This window comes from Phoca vitulina, unplaced genomic scaffold, assembly GCF_004348235.1.
Source record: "Phoca vitulina isolate PV1807 unplaced genomic scaffold, GSC_HSeal_1.0 scaffold26, whole genome shotgun sequence".
Lineage (NCBI taxonomy): Eukaryota > Metazoa > Chordata > Mammalia > Carnivora > Phocidae > Phoca > Phoca vitulina.
The window spans coordinates 19454718-19478881 of record NW_022589729.1 but is presented as its reverse complement, the minus strand read 5'-3'; the positions used below and the strand labels follow the sequence as shown (position 1 = coordinate 19478881).

Below are 24164 nucleotides of genomic sequence, written 5' to 3'. Positions count from 1 at the left end.
CACCCACTCTGTCCAGGAACTAACCCTATCTTAGGTCGGCAGGGACTCAGTGAGTTGGAGGCAATCCCCTTTGTCATTACTTTTTCAATAATTTTTATTAAAGTAAAACATATAGTAAAGTACACGAATCCATACTTTTTATTTCTTAAACATTAGTTTTCTGGTTATAAAGGTAAAAGTTGTAAAATTTGGGGAGAAAAAAAAAACCAACCCACAAACCAGAAAGCCTAATCACTTGGAAATGACAACCATTAAGATTTTGTGTCTGTGTTTTCAGTTGGTCTTGTTCTGATTTGAGTGTCATTGTTAACGCTGGCTGTAGGGGACAGAGGGGATAAGGACGGGGGGTCACGGAGGATCCTTCGCCCTTTCCCAGGACGTTTCACTGCTGCCAGGCTATAGCCCAGCTTCTGATCCTTTACCTACAACTCAGAAACATGATCACCCCTGCCCTCACTGCTAATAAGCCAAATAATCAGTGATAACATCACGCAGGCCATGATTTATTGAACAGCCCGCATTGTTCAAAATACAAAAGTTGGGTTTGACATGTTGGGATGAGAGTCCTGGTGTGCCTGGGGGCAGGTATGTCCTCAGGGAGACCAGTTGGCCTGGGAACAGGCTGTGTGTTTGCACACATCTGAACCGGTGTCTGCTTCCAGCCTATTTCTTAGACTCCCATTCCGGGCCTCTGAACAAGGCTCAGAGGGCGGCAGCCACTGGGTGAGAAGATGTGGCCTTATCCCTGGGCTCGTCAGCTTCAACCATATTTGTCTGAGCCTCCCTACTGAGATCTGCTGGGCATGGAATGATTTGATGTGAAGTGCTCAGAGGAGTGTTTGGTGCTGCCAAGGGTCAGCAGGTGTTGGCTGTGGCCATCATCATGAAGATCACCGTCATCTCCTTCTTGTGCAGGCTGGGCCAGAAACTGTCAGAGCTGCAGGGGACCTGAAAGGCAGGCTAGTCTGTGATGCTCAGACGTTAACCTGCACCAGAGTTCCCTGGAGGGCTGGGAATGCAGGCTCAGAACAAAGGGCGGGCCTCACTCCCATGGTTTCTGAGTCAGGAGGTCTAGGGTGGCCCCAAGAAGATGCATTTCTGACAAGTTTCCAGGTGATGCTGTTCTTGCTGCTTTAGGGACCACACTTGCAGAGCCACTGAATCAACTCTTTCATTTTTGCAGGCAAGGGATTGCTATGGTCTGAATGTTTATATCCCCCCAAAATGTATATGCCCAAGGTGATGGTATTCGAAGGTGGGGCCTTTGGGAGGTGAGTAGGTCATGAGGGCAGAGCCCTTGTACATGAGATAATTGCAATTATAAAGGAGCCCCTAGAGAGCCAGGTCACCCCTTCCACCAAGTCAGGACACAGTGAGGAGTCAGCAGTCTGTAGCCCAGAAGAGGGTCGTTACAGAACCTGATCATGCTGGCACCCTGAGCTTGGACTTCCAGCCTCCAGAACCATGAGAAGTAAAGTTCTCTAGTTGACAAGCCACGTGGTCTGGCATTTTGTTACAGCAGCCCGAACAGACTAAGACAGGGCCTGAGGGAAAACAGTAATGGTCTTAGTACTCTTTGATTGCAGAGCTGGGATCAAACCCAGGTCTCAGGATTCCCAGCCCAGTGTTTCAAATATATTGCCGATGTCCTGGTCACCTATCAGGTCATGATCCCAGGGCCCTGGGATCGATTGCTCAGCGGGGATACATGATAAATGTTTATCATGTATCTCCCGTGGAGAAAGAGCTGGGCCTGGCACTGGGTTGGGTAACCAGGCAAACAGGACAGAGTCCGAGTGCTGGGGCCCCACTTCCCACTTCATCTTTTCTGATCCCTTGACACTGGCTTACCCTCGAACGGGCTCTGGGTGCACAGTAAGAGGAGGGTACTCAGTCAGGCCCCTGGATACCAACCCTTGCTCCGCTCTGATGTACCAGGTGACCTCAGCTCAGTCTTCTCTCTAGGCCTCGATTTCTTCGTAAGAAAATTCAGTGCAGGGGGCACCTGGGTGGTTCAGTCGGTTAAGCGTCTGCCTTCAGCTCAGGTCATGATCCCCCTGCCCTGGGATCGAGTGCCACATCGGGCTCTTTGCTGGGCGGGGAGCCTGCTTCTCCCTCTGCCTGCTGCTCCCCCTGCTTGTGTTCCCTCTCTCTCCCCACCTCTCTCTCTGACAAATAAATAAATAAAATCTAAAACAGAAAAGAAAATTCAGTGCAGCCCCAAGTGAGGTGATGGTTAAACAAGACTCCTTTCCCAGCCTGTGATTCTAAAGCTCTGGGGATTCTCCAAGGACTAAATGGCATCTGACTTCAGCTCAATTGATTAATACCTTTATTCCATTTTCTCCTCCTTAATATGAAACAGACTGGAGCTGCCCTAGTATGTGAGGTATGAGGAGTTCCAGGAGATCGGGTGGTATGTTATGTGCCAAGCACTGCCCAGTGACCCCAGGGCTGATTTTGGCCTCTTGGTTTTAGTTGCTTTTCTTCTTAGCCATCTATTGTTTAGTTTATCCATAATGAGCCATGAACGGAGATGGGAAACATATGGAACTTCATAGAGTTAACGAGGAGCACAATGATAGTAATAATTCTGCCAATTTGCCTGAACATGATGGTTACCAGATTGTATTCATTGGACCAGAATTTTTATATAGGACATCAAGATGTTTCTAGTATTCAAAAAAGTGATCGTTATACTTAAAGTGGATTTTCATTCACTGGGAATAAACACCATCCACACCTGTAACAGAGAAGTGCACATAAATCCCTCTGAAAGCTTCTTTCTTTTAGAAAGAAAATTTAAAACTTCCAAAGCGCCAAGGATAAGAATTTCCAACTTCAGGGTGTGAGAGCAGCTTTTGACTATTTTTATACATTAACATTTGATTAAATTATTTTAATGGAATTGGATCCCCAGGGCTGACGTGATATAATATGACATCTACAAATGTGTTAACAAATCACGTTGCTTCTTCTCTAGTTAATCTGAACTAAATTGGACAATATGTGCCACTTGCCAAATGAGAGGGAAAGTTGAATTTATGCATGTGATAACCATTGTTAAAGATTGTATTTAAACTACACTTGATAAAAATTATAACAAGCTGACCTAAAATGGCATATTTTTAAACTTAAAAACATGCAAAAGTAACCAAATTATGTTAACATTTCCTTAGGGTGATCACAAGATAAAGGATGGAAAGCATAACAAGAACGATCTCTGAGAGTCCTTCTGGCTGTGACACACTGGGATTCTAGAATGGTGTGGGGTCTGGAAACCATGATGAAGAGCAGGAGAGTATAATAGTCTGGCTGAGGGTAGGAGACGTAGGGTGCCCCGTTCCCCACAGAATGTTGTTGGAAATGGGATGAGACATGTTCTTCGAAAGTCCAGATATCAGAACTACAATCAGAGAGCAGCACTCTGTCCAGTTTACCCAAGAACTGTCTGTTAGAATCACCAGATCGTAGAGTAGGAAGGGACATTAGACATCACCTGAGCTATTAGAGCTGCCCCCAAATAGAAAGGGGAGTAAGAAGCCCCCAAGGTTGGAGCTCTGTGTCTTAGGGCGTGTTTAAGCAGAAGCCGTTGCCCCAGTGGCTGGGGTGATGGCCTGCTCTGTTGGCCTCCTGGCTGGGACCTGCCAATGGGACTCAGAAACCAGTGCAACCACATGGTCAGGACCCCCTCCTCTCTTCTCCCACCAGCTAAAAGTTATCTTTGCTAAAGGTCAGTCCATGGATGAATGAATTTGCGGCCTGGTCCTAGGGCTTCTGGGAACACTGCTGTGACCCCATGGGGACTCTCACCAGGCTTGCCTGGTGAGCTAGCTGGTATGGCAGCCTAATTTTAGTTACATGTTTGTGGGGAGGGGGCAGCAACTTTGAAAGAGGTGCCGATGGCCTAGTCTGGAGGAAAGGCCCTTGGACTTGGGCTGGAGACACACCTGAGACCTTAATTCAGCCAAAGCCCCTCCGCACTATCAGTGGACACTGTCTCTGTGCCATTTCCTCGAAGCCTGGCTCACTGCTTTTATGACCACCTTAACAGATGGAAAGCAATGCTACAGAAAGCCCCAACCCCAGATAATCTACAACCTACATTTGGTTTAGGAGTGATCTATTGGATGTCATTTATTTTTACGCAGATTAACCTTCCTCATTTGTCTTTTGTTGAGGCTGAAAGCAAATGCTTTTATATACTTGGAGTCCACATCAGAAGTGGATAGCCTAGAATGCGCTCAGGCTCAGAAGTAAGCTGTCCTGGGCCTGAACATTTACTGCGGATAATTGATTGCTTTCAGTTCCCCATAATCACATTAGCTTATATTTTTATGTTAATCCTTTTCAACTTTGGTCATTTCCTGTGTGTGTGTCCATGTGTGTGTCCGTCCGTCCCATTTACTCCATTTAGACTTGACTGGCTTCCTGGAGCCCCAGCAGAGACCTTTCTGCATCTCTCTCTAGCAGGGCTCAGTAACTGGCTCCCCTTGTTATTTTGGGGTGCATTAAGATGAAGCCAACTGAAGCGTAGGGTGTATAACCCTGAGCCACTCCTTTGTCTTCTGTGCCTGTCTAGGGGAGACGTTTGCTGTGTACGTATGGGTCCCAAACACTGCTGTCCACGCACCCCATACCTCCTGGTATTGTGTCAAACCCGTGCCAGCTCCATATTTCACTGACAAGTTGAGAGAAGTCTCTGATGCTCTTGGCTTGCCCACTTGGAGAGTGAGAAGGGGGAAGGGAATCCCCCATGGGGAGGGTGTGAGCGAATTTCTCAGCTGGGCTTCTCAGGACACGCCCTTTCTGCCTCCTCCTCCCACCATTAGCGTCTGCTAGGCACACTCCTGGATCTCTGCTGGCGGTCGGGAGCTCCCCCACACTCCCAAGCGATGGGAGAAGAGCTAGAGAGACAGGCTACAGGAGAGCTGATTGGCTCCTTTTCTGCTTTTTCTTCCAAGAGGCTCCAGGCAAGCTTCCTGAGTGTCTCTCAAACCTAGACTTGACCATGAGCATAATCTTGCAGCTAGGTGGTTCACTGACGGCCATTAGGCTGACCATTCCCTACTCCCACCCTCCAGCCTTTCTGTCTGACCTCCTCATAGACACAGCAAGAGCCAAAATCCTTAAGAGTTCTCTCTCTTGTTCATCCTGTTCCTTGGGCAGGGGGCTTGTCCAGGGGGCCTATGAGTGGGGGCTTGCACGTGGGTAGCCTTACTTTTTTCCTTTTCCCCCCACAGCAGGCTCCTTCAGTTTTTGGCCGACACTCAGTAGGTGGCTGCCTGTCTTGTGGGGGAAGGGGCCAGCTCTGCTGGTGGGAGCTTGACTGAGACACTAGAGCTGATTGGGTTGCCGCCTCCCACCCTCCTGACCTGGGAAATCCTCTAAGCTGACCTAATTACCTGCAGTGTGGGATGGCATATGGATTCCCAGCAGATGTTGCTATTTGTGGGGGGGGGATCCTTGGACAGGTGGGCGTGTGCCACTCCGGGATTAACCCTCTGGTTGCTCCTCCTTAGGACAAGTGTCTGCTTTCACTACTATACCATCCTTCGGTGTTCTTCCAGGCCAGTCAGCCCTCCCCTAGGGATGCATTCATCTCGGTGACCCAAGGAATCACAGTCCCAGTTTCACACAGATCTGCCTGATCCGGGGCATTTCTGCTCCTCTCTCCTGGCAGGGGATGATCAGGAGATGGTGTGTTTAGCCAGAAGCCCTAATCTTTAGTCCTCCAGGGTCCCCTCCCAACCCCTTCTGAGCAGGAGCCATTCAGCCCCCTGATGAGCCCTTGGTGAGAAGCAGTTTTCCACCGAAGCCTCTCTGGACCTCCCTGGGCTGCCCGCTACTCTTCCAGACCCACCGCCTTCAGAGAAGCTGCAGTCCTGGAGGGTGGTTGCATGGCACATTCACCCAGCTCATCGAACAGTCATGGAGCACATGCTTTAACAGTCGTGTGTCACGTTGTCTCCTGCTTCACACTGGGCAGGGCTCTTTTACCTGCAAGGCCTCACTGGAGCCTCCTTACAGCACTGGGAGAATTCTGGCCGGGAGCCTGCATGAAGACCGCTGGGACTCAGGCTCAGTCAGTGAGTGAGGGATTGAGCCAGGATGTGCTCAGCCTGCCTGACTCCAGCAATGGGCCTTTCCCACTGCTCCAGCTCAGCATTAGCACTTGGCAGATAAAGCATGTGTATGGAACTGAGTCCCTTCCTCAAGCTGATAATCTCAATGGGAGTAAGATTTACACGTGTGAAAAAGACTCAAGCACGCCATTCCACGCTCAGACATGCCTGAGTATAACAGGAACCGATGGACAGACAGCGATGGGATGAGGATGGAGAAAGGCTGTTATTGACTAGAGTCCTTGGGGAAGGCTTTGTGGAAAAGGCAGGCTTTGAGATGGGCCATAAAAGATCGATATCCTGAGGGGCGCCTGGGTAGCTCAGTCGGTTAAGCATCTGCCTTTGGCTCAGGTGGTGAACCTGGAGTCCTGGGATCAAGTCCCGCATCAGGCTCCCTGCTCAGCGGGGAGTCTGCTTCTCCCTCTCCCTCTGCCCTCCACCCTGCTCATGTTCTCTCTATCACTATCGCTCTCTCTCTCTCTCAAATAAATAAATAAAATCTTTAAAAGATTGATATTTTAACACATGGAGAAAAAGGAGAGAGGTCTTTAGGATTAAGGAGGCATAGGGAGGAGGAAAGGGGAGGAGACCTCTCACCTCAGGGCTAGGGTCTCTGTTGAATAGGGGGAGATAGAGTGATACCTCATTGTGGAGGGTTGAATTCCAGGCTGAAAATCAGACCCAGTTACCCTCAAGAACTGGAAGGGAAGAGGCCAGGGCTGCTCTGAAGAGTGCTTAGAGGAGAGACACAGTGCCAGCCCGGCCTTGCTCTTGAGCACGGCCTCAACCTCACCCTCCAGCCTTTGCTGCCTGGGGCCCCACTCCCACCCCAGTGAGACCTGGAACCTCTGCTTGTTGAAATGACTGGCCATGCAGCAGATACTGTGGGACCATCCAGTGAGGTAGCTAAAATGGAAACCGTGTAACTGGGACTGGCCATGAACAAATTTTAGGGAGGGAGAAGAAGAAGGAGAATATTTGTTAAAGACCATTTCTGTTGGGCCTTTCGTGAATGTTTGTCTTGTTAACCTTCACAAGGACACGGCGAGGGAAGTGTAGTCATGTTCTCTGATAGTGTGGGGAGTCAAGGTGGGAGAGCCACAGTGAGCTGTTGCAGCCAGAGCTTCGCAGGGGAAGCTGGGCGTCAAGGACATCAGGGAGGGGGTAGACGGGAAGGAGGGCAGTCCTGATGGGGATGGCCACAAAAGTGCCAAGGAGAGAGGCAGAAGGGTGTGTGTGTGTGTGTGTGTGTGTGTGTGTGTAAATAACAGTCAAACATACACAGAGGTAGAGAGACTAGAATGACCTCCCATACACCTAGTGCTTAACTTAAAAAACAATCCAGGTACAATTTGCATGACATAAGATTCACAATTTTAAAGTGAAGAGTTCAGGGACATTTGGTAGATTCACAGTGTTGCAGGACCACCACCTCTGTCTAGTGTCAAAACTTGTTCACCCTCAGAACACCCCATATCCATTGGACCATTGCTACCCATGGCCCCTTCCCCTACCCCCTGGCAACCACTCATCTGCCATGTGTATGGATTTATCTGTTCTGGACATCTCATATGAAGGAAATCATACACTGTGGGGCCTTTGTGTCTGGCGCCTTTCACTTAATTTTCACTAATCCGTGTTGTAGCAGGTGTCAGGACTACGTTCCTTTTTATGGCTGAATACTATTCCATTGTGGGGCTAGACCACAAGCTGTTTCTCTCTTCATCTGCTGATAGACTTTCGGGTTCTTTCTATCCTTTGTCTCTTGTGAATAGTTCTGCTATGAAAATGTGTGTGTGTGCTTCTGTGAGTACCTGTTTTCAATCTTTTGGATGCCTACCTCAGAGTGGAATTACAGGGCCCTAGGGTCATTCTGTATTTAACTTGTGAGGAACTGCCCAACCGTGTTCCCCGCAGCCGCACCATGTTACGTCCCCAGCAGCCATGCATGAGGGTTCCCGTTTCTCCACATCTTCCCCCAGTGCTTATCGCGTGACTTACAGATCTCCCCTCACAGTTTTATGTACTGGACTCCGGATCGTGGGTGCTCCGTCTTTCTCAGAATAGGCCCTGACGTCCACCCACCTTGGGCCAGGGGCCTTGGCTGCTTCTAGCTCTTCCCATCCCATGTCTCATGCGGGTCCTGCCTTCATTCAGCTGTGGGTTCTCTTAGGGTAGGGATTGGACCCTGAGGAGTGGGACGAGTGTGCTCTGGTCATCCCGAGCAGAGGAACCCAGGACTGCAGTTTCCTGCACCGCCTGCCCCTGACTCCCCAGCTCCAGGCCTGCTGGCTGCTTTCTGGCTGAGCTGGCCTGCCTCTCACGTGCCCTGCCCACCAGCCCCCGGCGCCTGAAGCCCATTGTGTGAATACCAGTGACCTCACAGTTCTCTGGCCCTGCTGCGGAGATGATGTGTTGGGTCTGTTTGGGCACCCCAAAACAACAGCTGGCTTTAAGAGGGTCCTACTTGGGTGGGGTATTGATTAGTTGACTTGGGCTGCCATAACAAAGGACCACAGACTGGGTGGCTTAAACAAACAGAAATTTACTTCCTCACAGTTCTGGAGGCTGGAAGTCCCAAGATCAAAGGATCAGCAGGGTTGGCTTCTTCTGAAGCTTCCCTCCTTGGCTTGTAGATGGTTGTCTTATCCCCGTGTCCTCACACGGTCTTCCCTCTGTACATGTCTCTGTCCAAATCCTCTCTCCACATAAGGACACCAGTGATACTGGATTCGGGCCAACCCTAACGACGTCACTTACCTTAATTTTAATGATCTCTTTAACGTACCCCATCTCCCAACTCAGTCACATTCTGAGGTACTGGGAGTTAGGGCTTCAGCAGATGAGTTGGGGGAGGGGGGCCCCAGTTCCGCCCAGAGCAGGGGGGCAGAGCAGCAAGGATGCATAATGGTGAGGGAGGCAGAGAGGCCGGGAGGAGATTGGGGGCTGTGGGGGCGGTGGGGAACTTGTGATTCTTTTGGGCTCCTGTTTGGTTTCAGAGGGACTAGCTTCCAGGCAAATACAGAACAGGTGGAGGAGGGGAGAGAAATGGTGGCGGCCAAGAGGGCACTGGGGGCTTCGGGGAGGCGGGGAAGCAGTGTCCACGATCAATAATTTATTCCTGGATGCCCCGCAGGAGGGCGTTGTCATGGCAACGGGTGGGCTGCTGGTGGTCGGGCCTGACAGTCGCCTCTCAGAGCTGCCTCTCCTCCCGGCTCCGCTCTCCCTCCCCCTCGGGTTTTCTTGTGTGTGTCTCAGGAACTTTTTTGTGGCCTGCAGCGTGCCTGCTCTCGGGGTGGGGACTCTGGGCTCTCGACAGCTGCAGGGGCTCCTTCCCCAGCCCCATGTGGCCCTGGGCAGGGGGTGACCGGGGGCAAAGCCTGACTCCCTCCAGGGGTCACCCCCTGGCTTCCTGACCACCAGAGACCACCAGGCCTCTTGCTGCAGGGGCTCAAAGCGCTGTGTCTTCTGCCAGCCTGTCTGACATTCGCTGCACCTCTGCCAGCATGTGGAACGCATTGTCTTCTAACCCTGTCACTGCACTAGGTGCCCCCATCCCCGCAGAGATCTGCCCCAGCAGGGTAGCTGGACAGGGCCTTCCCCAGCCTTAGCTCCCCGGTGAGTCATTCTTGGCTCTGCCATCATTGGCTACAGCAGCTGACCCTTCATCCTGTCCTCCTGGCCTCGGTGGGCAGGAAGATGCCAGGAGCACGCAGCCAACCGGCAAGCCTGTCCTCCCCACCATCCCGTAAGCTCCAAGGTGCCACATAGTAGGTGCTCAGTAAATATTTGTGCTTTGTTGTGGAATGAATGAAAGAGAGGTGTGGAGGAGGCCTGTGAGTCAGGAGCAGGTCCTTATACCACGCAGGCTCCCTCTGGGCTCTCTCTCCCAGTCTTTCCCAGAGACCGGCCCTCAGATCCAACAGCTGCACAGAGCCTCAGTGATTGAGACCTTTGAATTTTTAAAGTTATTTTTCATATGCATTACAATTCACTGCTCCCCTGATTCACTGGCTGTCATGACTCATAAGGGATCTGGGCCTGTAATAACCATTTAAGACTTAATGTTATTAGTCTTGTAATTGCTGCTAAGAGTCTTCTCTGTTCTCTGAATTTGTAAATCCTCATGCACAAAGATTAGGAAAATATGCCCCTAAGCTAGAGGCTGCCAAGGGGGCCGGGTGGTTGGAGACCAGCCTCAGCTGCCTGGCTGGGGTGTGAGTTTCCCCGACAAAGCCTGGAGCCAGAGATGGAGATATGCCTCGGGAGCATCTGGGAGCCCCCTTGGGGAATTGGGGATGGAGGGGCGGTGCCCTGCAGAGGAGTGTGACCTGGGTTGCCCTCATGACAAGCAGCTGCTGGTGGAAAGAAGAGCGTTATCTCCAGGGAAAGGACTCTCCTTCCCTGCCCCCTCCCCAGCCCAGAGGCTTACAGCCCTGATGGCCCAGAAGAGATGGTAGTGATGTCCTAATCAGATGGTCATGATGCTGTAGGCAGAGATTAGAGTTGACAGGAAAACCAGCTATATTAGAAATGTCCTTCCCTGGCTTTATCTTGGGAACTGTCCCTGCCTCTCCCCATAGGGGATCTTTTTCCACACATGGCTCTCTTGAGTTCTCGTTGAGAAGGGGTTTATTATGGGTTTGAGAGTACTGCTGAGGTGAAGGGCCAAGGTACATGGCTGATTGTCACTGGTTTGTGGGCCAGTGTCCCTGCACCACCCTCTCTGCTCTTCTCCCTGTGAAGGCCTCAACCCTGCTGCCTGAGAATGCTCACAACCAGGGCCCGCACCCCTGCCCTCCGCATACCACTTTCCTGCCAGCAATGAGCATGGAAACTCTGCTCACTGCTTTCTCCTTCTTTTTTGTGATAAAGTACACATAACATAAAATTTACCTTTTTAATCATTTGAAAGTGTACAATTCAGTGGCATTTAGTCCATTCACAATGTCATGCACCATCATCACTGTCTGGTTCCAGAGCACTTTCCTTACCCCAAAAAGAAATCCCGTACCCATTAAGCTGTCACTCCCCATTCTCCCTTCCCCCTAGCCCCTAGCAACCCCGAATCTCTTCTGTTGTATCTCTACCAATTTGCCTGTTCTGGATATTTCATATGAATGGAATCATATAATGTGTGAGCTTTTCGTTGATCCATCATCTGTGGATGGATATTTGGGTTGTTTCTTGTGAATAGTGCTGTTATGAATATTTGTTTACAAGTTTTTGTTTGAGCACCTGTGTTCAGTTCTTTTAGGTATATACCTAGGAGTGGAATTTCTGGGTCACATGATAATTCAACATTTAACTTATGGAGGAACTGCCAGACTTCGCCCACTTCTTTGCACATGCCAGACTCTGTCTTCTTCTTTTTAAAAAAATTTTTTATTTGGGAGGGGAGGGGCAGAGGGAGAGGGAGAGAGTCTTTTTTTTTTTTTTTTTAAAGATTTATTTATTTGAGAGAGAAAGAGAGCACAGAGAGGGAGAGTGAGAGTGAGAAGCAGACTCCTCATTGAGCAGAGCCCGATGAGGGGCTTGATTCCAGGACCCTGAGATCATGATCTGAGCCAAAGGCAGATGCTTAACCTACTGAGCCACCCAGTTGCCCTAAAGGAGAGAGTCTTAAGCAGACTCCAAGCTGAGTGTGGAGCCAAACATGGGGCTCAGTCGCACGACTCTGAGATCATGACCTGAGCTGAAACCAAGAGTCAGACACTTAACCAATTGTACCACCCAGATGCCCCCGTTTTTTTTCAGACACCATCTTCTTTTGAGAGGGGGGCAGCTTGCTCCCTATGCCCACTCCAGGCTATGACATTCGGCAGCCACTTTGGGAAAGTTTCTGGTTCCTACCCCCTGGTCAAGACACGGTGACATGAGTGGACACAACAAATTTCTGATTGTGTCTAATGATGTTACCAGATCTTGTGCACCCACACACGGGCTGTGCCCCAAAGCCGCTTGGGGGCTGCACATTTGTTCCTGCAATGGTATCAGTGCTCAGAACCTTGTTTTATCCTCCCCGGGAATTGTCTTCAGAGATCTTTCCTTGATAATCATTCCTTGCTTTTGACATGAAACAGTATTCCCAACTGCATCACCCACTGTCTTTTTCATTCTTGGCCCAATCTTTGAACTTAAGGAAAAAAAAAAAAATCTACCCTCATAGGATAGAAATTTGCCACCATGGGGGCCCATCAAAAGAATATGCTATAGGCTTTGAAAGCACTTCCAAAAGAGAAGCTACAGAAATGTTCTAAGCATGGGCGGGCGCATTGTTGGAATATGGCTATAGCCTCCCGAGGGGACAGCTTTGAAAGAGGCGGTGCTCATTTAAATGTATAAATTCTGGTGTGTTCATTTAAATGATCAGTCAGAAGGCTTTATGGGCATACAGTAAAAAGATGATGTGAATGGTTATTGAGTTATGTACACCTCCAGGAAATCAAAGAAAGATATGCATTTTAGGAATTTTAAGAAGATGAAGCCCAAGCATGCAGTTGGATGGTTAACACAAAATAGTGTTGCCCAGCTGCTGGGGAGGAGAGAGGTCAGTGGGGGAGCCCAAAGGCTTAGAACAGCATCCCCATCTTCATAAGGGTTAGAAGACAGGTTATTACAGGCTGGGAGGGGGGCGTTCTCCATCTTCGGGGATGATGAGGAGAAGGGAGGCTGGTGAGAAGTCTGGGTGAACTGCTACGTTGGTGAGTTGAGTTTTAAATTTTTTTAAATAGCCTATCTCTTGCTGTAGCCTGCAAGACCAGGGCTTCCCTTTGAAGGTTAAATATTGTAGCCAGCTTTGGAAGTCTGGCAAAGAAGCTTTGGGCAAAGCCCCTAGGCCAATGTCCTGGGTCTATTTGACCTACTGTGTAGTGTTTTTCCTCCTCGTTCAAAAAGCTGAAGTCAGCAGCAAAGGGGGTGAGACTAAAGACAGCTAGAGAGGCCCGGAGGGAAGGTGGGGGGTCAGAGCAGCTAGGCTGGCTCTTAGAAGATTTCAGAGTTAGGTTGGAGGCTGCTGACACTGTCCCCACTTTACACCTGGGCCCAGGAAGAGGATGACAAGGTCAGTGGAATTTCAGAGTCAAGAATAGATCCTCTCTCACTCTGTCACCTCAGTAACTCATTCCAAGGTTTGAAGAATATCCCCCTCTGGGGAAATAGCGCTTCTGAAACCTGTTTCACATCTTTGTCTCATTTATTCCCACAGTCATTTATTTGGGGCCAGATATTGATGAATTTGACAGCAAAGCAGAGAAGGATGTTGCAGGGACTTTTTAACAAATTACAGTAAATATATATATTTTATATTTATGTATGTTACATATATTTTTATATATGTATTTTATGTTTATATTATATATATATATATATATAATTTGCCATTTGAACAATTTAAAATGTATAATTCAGTGGTATTTAGTATATTCACAATGTTATCCAACTGTCACTACAATCTATTTCCAAACTTTTCCATCACCCCAAATAGAAACTCTGTGGCCATTAAGCACAACTCCACATTCCCTGCTGCTTGAGCAGGGAACTAGTTGAGCCCCTAGTAACCTCTAATTTACTTTCTGTCTCTATGAATTTGACTACACTGGGTACCTCCTATAAGTGGAATCATACAGGATTTGTCCCTTTGTGTCTGGCTTATTTCACTTAGCATAATGTTTTCAAGATTCATCAATATTGGAGTGTGTATCAGAATGCCATTGCTTTTTATGGCTGGATAACATTCTATTGTATGGATATACCACATTTTATTTAGCCACTCATCCATCCATGGACACTTGGGTTGTTTTCACCCTTTGGCTATTGTGAATAATGCAGTGATGAACACTGGTCTATAAGCATGTGTTTGCATCCCTGTTTTCCATTCTTTTGGGTGTATACTTAGGGGTGGAATTGCTGGTATGATAATTTTATGTTTAACTTTTTGAGGAACTGCCAAATTTGCATGTTGGCCATTTGTATATCTTCTTTGGAGAAATGTCTACTCAAGTCCTTTGCCCATTTTTAAATTTGGGTTGTTTGTCTTTTTGTTGTTGAGTTTTAGGAATTCTTTGCAGATTCTGGATATTAAACGCTTACCAGATGTATGATTTGCAAATATTTTCTTCCATTCTTCAGGTTGTCTTTCCATTGTCTTGATAATGTCCTTTGATGCACAGTTTTAAATTTTGATGAAGTCCAATTTATCTATTTTTTTCTCTTGTTGCTTATGCTTTTGGTGTCACATGTAAGGATCTGTTATCAAACCCAAGGTCATAAGGATTTACCTCTTGTTTTCTTCTAAGAGTTTTAGGTTTTGGCTCTTATAGTTAGGTTGTTGATTGATCCATTTTGAGTTAATTTTTTTTATATGGTGTGAGGTAGGGGTCCAAATTCAGTTCTTTTGCATGTGTAAATCCAACTGTCCCAGCACCATTTGTTAAAGAAACCATTCTTTCCCCATTGAGAGGAAACCATTCTTTCCCCATTGAGCACTCTTGTCAAAAATCAATTGGTCATAGATGTATAGGACTCTCAATTCTATTCCCCTGGTCTATATGTCTGTCTGTATGCTAGTACCATACTGATTTGACTACTATAGTTTTATGGTTTTAGAGTAAGTTTTGAAATCAGGAGATGCAAGTCTCTGACTTGATTTGTTGTTCTTCTTCAGGATTGTTTTGGCTATTTAGGGCTTCTTGTGATTCTTTATGTATTTGAATATAATCATTTTTGAACATATCTTTTTATGGATCTATAAGTGCTGGTTTCTACTGGGTGACTATCCAGAGATACTGCTGTGACATACAATATCAGTATGTCCAGCTTTAGTACGCACTGTCTGTTTCACGAAGTGATTGTGCCAGTTTATTCTTCTACCAACAATCTATGAGAGTTCCAGTTGTGCCATGTCTTTTACCAACATTTGGTCATCTCAATTCTTTTGTAAAGTTTTAAACTTTCTGGTAGTTTGCCCCCAAATTATGAGTGAAACATTGCTGTATTTTTCAAGGTCAGTGTAAGCATCTACATCTTTGTTCAGGTGATCTTTCTCTTGGCACCAAGTCTTGGAAAGTGCTACTTGCTCCATGCCCCACCAGCAGCAGCCAGGGTCTTGCTCAGCTCCAGAAGCTGGAGATCTGGCCAGTGAGTTGCATCTTTACAGCACAAAAGCTCAGCTTATGCGAGAGAACCTTGGGATTTGGAGTGTGCTTTTTAAGGTGCTAAAGGAAAATTGGTCATTGGATTCTGTCCTGGCTGTAGCAGTCAGCCATATGAACGTCATGGTGGATGAGGCTTTTGGAGCTGTGCCTAGCCTCTGAGAGAGATCAGTTCTTAGGGAACTGCTTCACAAGAAAGAGGAAGCTAGCAGAGCTGTCCCATTTGACCTTGGGCATTTGCTCCTAGAAGAGGCTCCTTCAGACACAGAGCTTGAGTCCAAGGAGAGTAAGTGGCTTTTCCTAGCCCTATAGCACACTAGGGCTGGAGACTCTCAGACCTATGTCTTGTGCTTGCCCAGGGCAGTGACTGCTCTTTCCATGTTCAGCTTGCTGGTTAGCCAAACTCAAGTCATGTAGTTCAGTAAACATTTACTGCAGGCCTCTGTGTACCAGGCATGGAACCAGGCACCTTGGGACCTGCAAAAGTCAGGACGAAGTCACTAACTATGTGTTATTCATCATCCTGTAGGGGAGGAAATACTTGCACACATCACTGCAATGAAAGGAGGACGAGGTCTGTGCTTAGTGAGGATATACATAATGTGCTTTGGGAACCAGAGGCAGGATGTTCATGTCCAGCCAAAGGGCGGCATTGCCTTCCTGGAGGAGGTGGCATTGGCCCCGGGCCTTAGAGGATGAGTAGGATTCTGTTGAGCAGAAGTGGAATAAGGGAACTCTAGGAAAAGAAACATAAAAAGCAGAAGAGGAGGTAGGCTGTTCCAGGCATTTGGAGAAAAGCAAGTGTAGTCAGATTACTGGATGCTGACAAGGAGTTTCCTAGATGTCTGCAGGGGGGAGGTGGATTTTATTCTGTAGGAACAGGGAGCCCCTGCAGGGTTTGCAGGTGGACATTTAATATTGTTCCTGACTGGAGAGCATTCTGGTAACACAGGGTAATTCGCAGATGCGAATGCCCAACCCTCTCTGGCTTCTGCTTCTGCACACACAGACCCACACATAAGGAGAAGCACAGACGTAGTGCACACATCAAGGTAGACGTACATACATCTAGGAACCAGGACAAACACATGCACCGAGACCAAGAGACCCACACATCAAAACACATACCCATATATGAGAACTTACTGAACACACACACACACACACACACACACACACACACACACGAGTTCACACTTACAGGCACATATGGAATGATACCATCCTGTAAACGGAAGGAGGCATGCAGTCAGTGCCACGTACATGGACTGGAACATCTGTAGATTCACTAAGACAGGTACCCACACATATCGGACCACACTAATGATATGAGTCGTGCATACGAGACAGAAACTATGGGACAGACATACCCATATGCTCACCAAGCCAGGCAGGGAGACATATGCATACCCTGAAACACTATCACACTTTCACACACACGCACAGAGCCAAGCAGAGTGCTCACACTCATGGAGCCATACACTTGAGAACTGCAACTCTTCCCAGGGATGCACAGGTATATCCTTCATGCATGCTCACAAACACATGCTCACGTGTAGGCACACCCACGAGGCAGTCACACCACCGCAGAGGCACACACAGACTCAAGTGGGTGCCGACTCAGGCCATGCTGCTGGGGGGGTTCCTCACGTTCCCCTCCCAGGCCCCCCATGAATGTGTGATCTGGGCTCTCAGCGCTGGAGGGGCCCTCAGACGCGCCCTCCCACTCAGTGCTGGGATTTCTACAGCTCCTCTGACACAGGCCACCCAGGGTTCTGCTTAAATCCTTCGGACAAAATACCACAAGTTTCCTGTTGTAATGGAAGTCACTTTCCATCTCGGGAAGTGAGGATTATGCACGCAGAGAGGAAACTAGACCCTTAGCCGGGTCGGTCAACAGCCAGTTAACAACTGCAGCTTGAGGGCCTCAGGCTCACCCAGCCCCACGCTGTCCCCTCGATTCCTGTCGGCAGTCCCTTGGCCACTCTCTGGCAAGGTCAACTGTCCCCCAGATCACTGTATTGCGGATCTCTTTGATATGGCAGAGTGGGTGGGCGGAGCTTGGCACACCAGTCCTCCCAGGGGAGGGCAGTGGGTGGCAGGGGGTGAGCCTGCAGGGGCTGGGGAGTCCTGCCTAGGACCTGGGATGAGATGGAGCTCTCCTGCAGGCAGCCAGCTGTCTTCACAACCACAGCCATCCCGTGCTAGTGTGGGCCATCCTCTGCGGATGTGACCCACATTTAGGCCGACCAGCCCCAGCAGCTCTCCCTGTTCCCTACTGCGTCCCTCCCCCTGGCTGCCAACCCTTCCCCACTCGCTGTCCTGCGCTGGGACAGTCGTCCTCACTTGAGAAGGGGGCTATGACACAGCTGGCTCTGAGGGATTGACCAGTGTGGCTGCCTCCAAAGAAGCCTCCAGAAGCCAGGAGAACTTCAAAGCAGTGGGGCAGCCCTGCCCTCTGGGTCGGCCCCCCATCTGAATGCTTGCCTGATTTTCTCAGAATCTAACCTCCTTTTACTCCTCTTCAGTGTGGGATAAATCTGGTCCCTCCCTTAACCCCTCTCTTACCCTGCTGATATGGAAAACGGACTCCCTCTGCCCCCACCTGGGGTGTGCCCTCCTACTCTGGCTCTGAACCGTAGGGCTGACACCTTCCAGTCTGGTTGGGGCTTTCTCAACTCTCCTTCCCACATCCTTACAAAGTCCACTAACCCATGTTCATTATAGACAAGAGAAATGGCTCAACAGTAGCCCCTGGGAGAAGGCCAGGCTGGGGCCAAGGTGTGGGGCAGGGGGGAGCCAGGGTCAGAGGGCTGCATTGTGGACTTGAAGCTCAGTAAGAGGCTGTGATGTGATGGTCAGAGAGACCGTGCACACGGAGCTTCCCCAGAGGAAGGGCAGCATCTGGAACCAGGGCTGGCCTGTGTTCTGTGCTGGGGATTGCACCATACTGTCACACGTACCTTTTCTTATTCACGAAAGTAGTTTATGATCTTTGCAGAAAATTTAGAAAATAAATATAAGCACAAAGGAGAAAATGCAGATCATCCATCATTTCATCACCCAGAGAGAGCCATTCTTACTCTGTTTGTGCAATCTGCTCTTTGCACTGAATAATCTTTCATATCATTAAAATATTGTTCTATGTTATTTCATTGCTTTAATAACTATATAATATTTCATGGCTTATGATAGTAATAAGAATCCAACCTTTTTTTTTGGTATTTACCATATGCATCAGGCATTATCATTCATTGAATTTTGTAACTTGAGATAGATACTATCATTACCCCAATTATACAAATAAAGAGAATGAGGCACAGAGAGGCTAAATAACTTGCCCAAGGTAACACAGCCAGTAAATGGCAGAGCCAAATTTTGAACCCAGGTCGTCTGGCTCCAGAACCCTTATTTTTACACACTACTTCCTGTCAAACCATGGACATACCATAGTTCATCATTTCCCCTAGTGATGGCTCTTCAGATTGTTTCTAAATTTTTACCATTACAAACAATATTCTGATGAACATTTGTGTGACTTACATATTCTCATTATCCTCAATTATTCACCTAAGATCTACTCTCAGAAGTAGAATTTATGAAACAAGTCATAAACATTTTTTAAAAAGATTTAATATATTTATTTTGAGAGAGAGGGAGAAAGCACAAGCAGGGGGAGGGGTAGAGGGAGAGAGAGAATCTCAAGCCAACTCCGAGTTGAGCATGGAGCCCAATGCGGGGCTTAATCCCACGACCCTGAGATCATGACCTGAACCAAAATCAAGAGTCAGATGTGGACTTAATGGACTGAGCCACTGAGGCACCCCAGGGCATAAGAATTTTAGATGCATTTTCAGATTTCCCTCCAGAAGAACGTTAGCAAGGTCCACTCTTACCAGCAAAATAGGAGGACTGGGCCTTACACTTTAAGAGAGAGCCTGACCCTCAGAAGCTTGACCACGTAGGGGGAACAGGATGGTGCAGGGAATGGAAGGAGTTGCGTGGGGGGCAGCCGAAGGGACTGGAGATACGTAGTCTGGAGAAGACCTCGATGCTGAAGGCAAGGGTACACTCATGTCGATAGTCAAATGTGCGACAGGCTGTTGAACAGAAGAGAGAGTGGTTTGTCCTGAGGCCCTAGAGCAGAAGTGGACCAGCGGGCTGAAGTTGACATTGTGAGAGCCCTCGTCCTTCATTGGGCTTTGGATCAGCGGGGTGGGTGTTGAATAAATTTTACACGACCCACTGCCATCCCGGCTTGGGTTCGAGTAGGGTGTGTATATGGGGGGGGGGTCGATACCACCCACAGAACATTACATCTTCTAGTCTTAACCAAGGGGTCTGCTCCTCCTTCCACCCCTGCCTTGGGGAGCCTGGCCCAGCCTGGTACTTCTGTCCATCTATTCCTTCGGAGCCTGAGCAGCACAGCCTGGCTTGTGTCATGGGCCACATAACTCCTCCATTATGCATGAGGGGGACCCAGCGGTGAGCGAATGAGCAAGCCAGGGTGGGGGGCGGGAGGCTGAGTGGTTATTAATAAACAAGTGTATTGTGTGGGATTCCATTCACAGCACTTTCAGAGGACGTGGTGGGCTTGAGATAAGAAAGCCCTGTTTATGCCACCGAGGGCTGGGGAGGTGGCAAGTGGGAGGTGGCAAGGAGCAGGGAAGCCAGGAATTATTTTGATTCGCCCCGGGGCAGGGCTGCTGTGTTTGCTCTGAGGCCAGCATCCAGGGGGAAGGTCTAGCTGGGGTTTTTGCTCAGGCCTCTGCCCATTGGAATGGCCTGGGTCCTGAGAGATGCCTAGCTCTCCATCCCCACCTGTCCCCATGGAGGGAGAGTGAGAAGACACTGGATGAACTGGAGCACGACACGTTCAGGAGAGAGGTGGGGTGGTCACCTCTACCCTACTCCCGGCCTCCTGTCCCCACCCCATTCCTCCTTCCAGGTGAGTCCTTCTGCTTTGGCCCTCCCAGACTCCGAAGTGGCCTGTGTTGGGATGGTGTCTTGTTTCCTGAAGATGCTGGAGTTGTGTTTGTGGGCAAGATCTGCAAGAAGCTTTCTAGCAAGGGAGCGGACTGGTTTGGTGTTAGGATGTGGAACATGAAGCAAGCAGGCCAGAAGGGAGAGAAGCAATAAGGAGGGATTAGCTTCAATTTCAGAGGAAGAGTGGCAAGGGATGAGGCGCCCACACCCTGGCAAGGCTGCGCAGGGGAGCCCTGGTTGGAAGGGTGTCTGGGGAAGTGAGAGGCTGAGGAGCATTTGTCAGAGGGGACTCAGGCTGCGCATCTGATTGCAAAGCCCGTATTAACTCTGGGACTTGTTGTCCCTCTGGGTTAGCCCTCCTGAGCCCCTCCCTTTCTCTCCCTCAGCCCTTGGCTCTGGTCCCCACCATCCCCAAATAGCCCTCTCCTTCCAGCAGAGCCTATCCGACTTAGTCTTGGCATCTCTGGATCTCAGTCCAGGGATGCAGAAGCTGCTGGCTGGGAAGAAGTGAGAACAGGCCATTTTGCTCTCCACTCTTCTAGGGATGCAGAGCTAGTTTTGATTCAGGGAATCTTGATTCCCTTTCACTTAGAGTTGAACCAAAACAAGAGGGAAGCCAGGGCCCAGGCAGGCCTGGGTCACCTGGCTCTGTCAGGAGCTAATGGTGCTCCCTTTGGCCTTTGCAAGTGGCTCTGGCCTGGAGTTCCCCTGATTTGGGACACGTTTCCATCTCAAGCCAGCTCTGAGGGGCTCTGGGCTGGTTTGGCTGTAAGCTGGGAGGGAGAAGGGGGCCGGTGGCAGGGACTGTCTCTCCGGCACTCCTCATGGCTCCCTGCGGCAGCGCTTGGACCCAGTGACTTGAACTTTTTGTTTGGATTGGAGAACTGTAGCTCCTCCTTGGGCTCTCCACTCCTGCAGGCGCTGTGGGCACTCGCTTCCCTTCCCCTCCCACGGTCTGAAGAGGTGGCGACTATTTTTAGAAGCATCTGCCTGCTCCTAGGAGCACTGTTCCTGTGATGTGTGTGCCAGGCTGGATGCTCTTCTACTAACACAGGGCACCGGAGCTAGCAAAACAGCTGGAGGTCAGGAGTGGGGCCGGGGGCGGGGGTGTGTGTGATCAGCCCCACCGCGGTCCACCTGCCTGGGCACCTGGCCTGGAGGAATGACCCAGCATCTTCCACCAAGATTTTCAGGGGTTCCTACTGACTACTATGTGGCTGTCAGTTGCTTTGGGAGGTTCCTGGAAGGTCCAGGAGCAGAGACAAGGGTCTTCCTCAGAGAGGCAGGCAGGCTGAGTCATGCTGTGAGCACGCCCCTCTCAAGAAGACAAGCCCGGTGTGTACCAGGAGGGGTCGGCAAGGTGGCCTCTCCCCAGGGATGGGAGAGCCATCGCAACTGTCACAGGCGACTGCTCACTGAGAGCTTTTCCCGGGATAGGCTGTCCTCCGAGCTCTTGACGTCTGTTGTCTCTTGTAACCCATGCTACTGTCCTTTTAGAATCGAGAAAACCGAGACCCAGGGAAGTTAAGCATGTTGCCCAGTGTCACACTGTCCATGACCAAGCCAGTCGCCCTCCCCAGCCCAAGACCGTGTTAATTCTTGAGCCCTTGTGCTGGGCTGTTTCCCCATAGAAGGCAACAGATGCTTTGTTTTGGAGGCCACAGGAAGAATTGAGGTCAGATGCAAAGGAGGACTTCCTGACAGTGAGAAGGGCCACGTGGAATCTTTCTTGGAGATCTTTGAGAAGCATCTAGTGCCTCAGGAGGGGGCCTTCCTGCAGGCTGGACTCTGGATTGATGACCACTGGAAGGATCTGCTGTGAGAGATGCTGGACCATGCATTAGTGGCCCAGGGCATAACCAACCAGCAGCCTCTGGGCACGCCAGCTGGGATTTGGGATCTGGAAAAGAGGCTGGGAGGTGGGGGATGGTGCTGAGAATTCTCCAGTAGGGAGAGGAAGCCAAGAGAGGGAAGCCACCCCTGGGAGCTCTGGAGCAGCTTGTGGGTTAATAGGCTTTTCATTTTGGCCTTCCCGTCAGATGTGCCTCTTTACCCAGAAAAATCTCTGGCTTTGCTCGAGCTCTGTTCCTGGAACCAGTCCCCTTCCAGAGGGTGCAAGTGTCTGTAGTTCCCGTGTGCTTAGGGACCACTGCTGGGGGCTTTCCAAGCGGAGGTGGGACTGGCGATCCACCTGGGTAGGACGCGGGCTCCTTTAGCCAGGCAGCTACAGGGCTACTCACCCCATTTCTTGCCCTGTGTCACCCGGATCTGTACCACGGGGGCAGCCACAGAGAAGAGTGGATGATGTCTCCCCCCTTGATCTGCTGCAGGGAGGAATGGTGCACCAGTGCCGGGAGGTAGTGTGGGGTAGACGTCAGACACATGGCTTCCAGCATCAGGCTGCCTGGCTTCCTGTCCAAGTTCCACCCTGAGCTGCTTGACCTCCCAGTGTCCTCAGCTGTCAAGAGTGACATCAGTAGCACCTGTCTCTTGGACTTTGTGAAGATAAATGAATGAATCCATGACGTCATTTAGCACAGGAGGGAGGAAGAAGACCCCTCAGTCCGGGGCTATGCAGCCACTTTGGTCTCTCTCCCACGCCGCCCCGCTCGGTCTTACACTGGGGCCTGGGCCTACGTCGGGCAGGTGGCCTCATCAAGTGCTGGTAGCTCGGTCCTCTGCTCCTGCCCTTGGCTCAGGGTAAATAACGCAGCTGCGTCCTGCTGCCACTCCCTTTAGCTGCAGGAGCCAGTGTGAGGCCAGATGCGCAAGGTCCAGGACTTCTGCTCCCTGGGCTGCATTCAGCCCCATTTATTTGGGGCTCTGTAGAAGTTAAGAGTCCACTTCTGGTTTAGTCTACGTGTCTGACTTGGCAGGTCTTCCTCACAGCTCAGCCGTTACCTGCTGCTCAGGGGCCTGGGATTGAGTCAGGGCTTTCTTCTGCCCCCCTTCTGCCTGGTGACAGGCTCTCCAGTTCCAGCTGCTGCACCTCCAGCCCAGCATCCTGCGTCCACCTCCTTCTCTCCATCTTTCTGGCTTCCTGGCCTGTGTGTCTCTGCCCCAGGTCCCTCCCTCTCTCGGCCAGCAGCCTTCTCCTTCTCCCGCCTCTGCCTTGTCCCTGGGCTGAACATCGTCCAGTTTAGACTTCTCCGGGATCCGAGGACACTTTGCATGCCCACAGCAAACATCTGTTGACATTTAGAAATACTGAAGGACCCACGTTTTCATTTCCGTGTGAATGCTGCATGCTTTCCTTCTGGTATAGGAAGCTTAAAGCTGGGACCCGTGATAGAGTCTGCCCCACGGCCATGATCATTTTTGAAAAGGAGAGGTAACTTCCCACTTTGCCCCAGACTAAGCAGGGTCAGAATGAGGGGGTTGAGTGGAGGAGGGTGACATAATGCTTTCTGGCTGCCCCAGTCACTGCCCTATCCTTTTGATATATCTCCTCACTCAATCCCTTCGATAACCTGATGAGTCAGATACACAATTCCCATTCTGTCTGTAGAAGGGGAAACAGAGAGGTTGAGTGACTTGCCTAAGGTCACACAGTGATTGAGTGGGAGAGTCAGGATTTGAGTGTGGGTCTGTTTTTCCTAGAATCACATATCCTTTAGAAGAAGGTAGGTTGGACAGGGGATATTAATGCAGACACATCTGAATGCAGACACATCTGGAGCTGGATTTTTGACTCTGAACAAACCCAAGTGTCCTATTCATGTCCCTTCCTCCTAACCCCCCATTGCCTGGCTGTGGATCTCTGAAGGGAAGAGGGGAGACCCCCACCTTGAACCTGTCAGGCCCCAGGGTGGGCCAGCAGTGCAGTCACACTGCTGAAGCCGTCAGCTTCCCACAGACCACACATGCCAGAGAATACACTATTTCGCTGAAAGAAGGGGAA

At 49.8% G+C, this 24164-nt stretch overlaps 1 protein-coding gene across 20 annotated transcripts in view; it reads left to right on the top strand.

Annotated features, from left to right (window-relative positions):
• NFASC (neurofascin) overlaps positions 1-24164 on the top strand; it is a 179667-nt gene that overhangs the window by 18792 nt on the left and 136711 nt on the right. The window contains exon 1 of one of the 20 annotated variants that reach the window (XM_032422267.1): positions 20147-20225. The exons of the other annotated variants lie outside the window; for them this stretch is intronic. The gene's annotated coding sequence lies outside the window, so the exon portion shown is untranslated. Of the gene's footprint in view, positions 1-20146; positions 20226-24164 lie in introns of those variants that run through there. 20 annotated transcript variants of the gene reach the window in all.